A 2045-nucleotide genomic window follows, 5' to 3' on the forward strand; every position below is an offset into this window, starting at 1 on the left:
GAAAGGTGGCAATCCAGACAGACCTGTTTCAGGTACAATGCTGGGGGTAAAAGCCCCTGAGCAAGTCGAAAGCAGAGTAATTTATATTCGATCTTAAAACCCAAGGAGTTTGACTAATCAGTATATTAAATTGTAACTATGGACTTAGAATAGGACACTGTGTAGCAACTTTCCAGGAAGCTGCATTAGTAGGATCAAATGATTTTACATGAATGTGGGTCGCATATGTAAATAAATACCTATTAGGTCCCTTTAAAATTAACATATTCTAAATAATAGAACTATTTTGGTGTAGTGACTCATTCTGCCAATAGAGTTTGGAATACACATTTCCTATAAACATCTTGTATTTACAAAGAACAAATAATAAGTTATAACAAAGTATATATCCTTCTGTCAGACTGAATGGTGGGGATCTGAGAGTCAAGGCAGGTGGATGCTAATTTATGTAACCCAATGGCTTTCCTCTCACTGAGGATGGAAGATGCTGAGAAAGCTGGTTAGAAGTCCCCACCCTCTCTCATGGTCACTTTTCCTCAGCACTATGGTGTGCCTCCCACTGCAACCCACTGAACAGAAACAGGAGTGTGGGATGGTTCAGGGTGGAGAAAATTTCTTCACTCCAACAAAGGTAGGAAAGCAAAGTTGAGAAAGAGAAATAGTATTAGGGGGTCCTAGTCTTGTCAAAGCTGTGCCCCCATCAAGATGTGTGACCTTGAGCAGGGAACTAGACATTGGGACGTTTGGTTACTCGCCCATAAAGTGGACTAGACAGGGCAGTGCTGACCAGCTTGCTAGTGGTTCTCTCATGGCCACATGGTTCAGGGGAGGGGTGCAACACCGGGCTCAAAATGGCGGGTGTAGAAATGGGAAGTATGTGCACCTGTTCCTGCCATCCCAGACCGGGCGAATCACTTAAAGCTGTTCTACTTGTACAGTTACCAAAGCCCAGACTTAGAAAGAATTTTACAACATTCCTGACAAAGGTGTGCTGGAATCCTCTCTCCAGGATCCCCGACAAATGGCCATTCAGCTTCTGCTGAAACCGCCAGCGATGGGTCCGTCACAACCGACCAGAGAGGCCTCTACCTTCAAATACTCTAACTTGCAGAAAGTTGATTCTTCTGCAAGAGTTAAAATCTGTCTCCCTGTAGCTTTTATCTCGTGGTCCTAGGAGAGCTGTCCTGGTTCTATCCCAAGTCCCTTCTCCTCTAGGCTAAACATTCCCATCAAGTCTTTTCCACTGTTTCTAACAGTCTGCATCCCTCATCAGGACCGGGCACATTATCTGCATGTTATGTGCTTTCAATATTCTTAAAGTTTCCAATAATCACAAGCACAATGGGGTACGACTCTCACCAATGTTTTCTCCTCAGGTAGTCTAAAGGTTTTGTTTTCTTTTGTTTCTGTGGTTTCACCTGACTTTCCAAACTCACATTGAGCTTAGTCAACTGAAGCTCTGACATCTTCCTCATCTTGTACTTGTATAGTATTTTTTAAAAAATTCAAACGTAGGACTTTATGTTGCTCCCTAGTGAATACTCTCCCAGATCTTTTTGAATCCAGAACCTGCTACCCAAGCTGTTAGCTCTCCAACTTGATGTCATCTACCAATTTAATCGGTAAGGCATCTATTTTCCCACGTAAGTCATATTAAAAATGTTTTATATGACAAGAATCAAATGGCCTCCTCCTGCCAAGCTGACATAGGTTTCTTCAGGTTTGATTATTGAGCCTGTTTTAAGGAAAGTCCTCTTTGTTTTAACCACTTTTACTTGTGTCTTCTTCCATATTAGAAAACTGATATTTAAACTCTAAAATTGCTGTATTAAAAAGAAAAGACATTGGTTTAGAAAGGCGCTAGCAATACTAGTAAGACCTGCTTTTCTCTCTCTGCCACTCAATTTGATGAAAATAAATTAAGCTTGTATTTCCCATTTTTCATCCCTCCGCAAGGCCATTGTTTTAAAGGAAAAAGAGTGTTGAATGCTAAACACTTTGAGGATGAGTAAATGATACATACTCAAGGAAATAAAAAAGGAGAA

The sequence above is a fragment of the Pteropus alecto genome, unplaced genomic scaffold (assembly GCF_000325575.1).
Source record: "Pteropus alecto unplaced genomic scaffold, ASM32557v1 scaffold38, whole genome shotgun sequence".
Classification (NCBI taxonomy): Eukaryota; Metazoa; Chordata; class Mammalia; order Chiroptera; family Pteropodidae; genus Pteropus; species Pteropus alecto.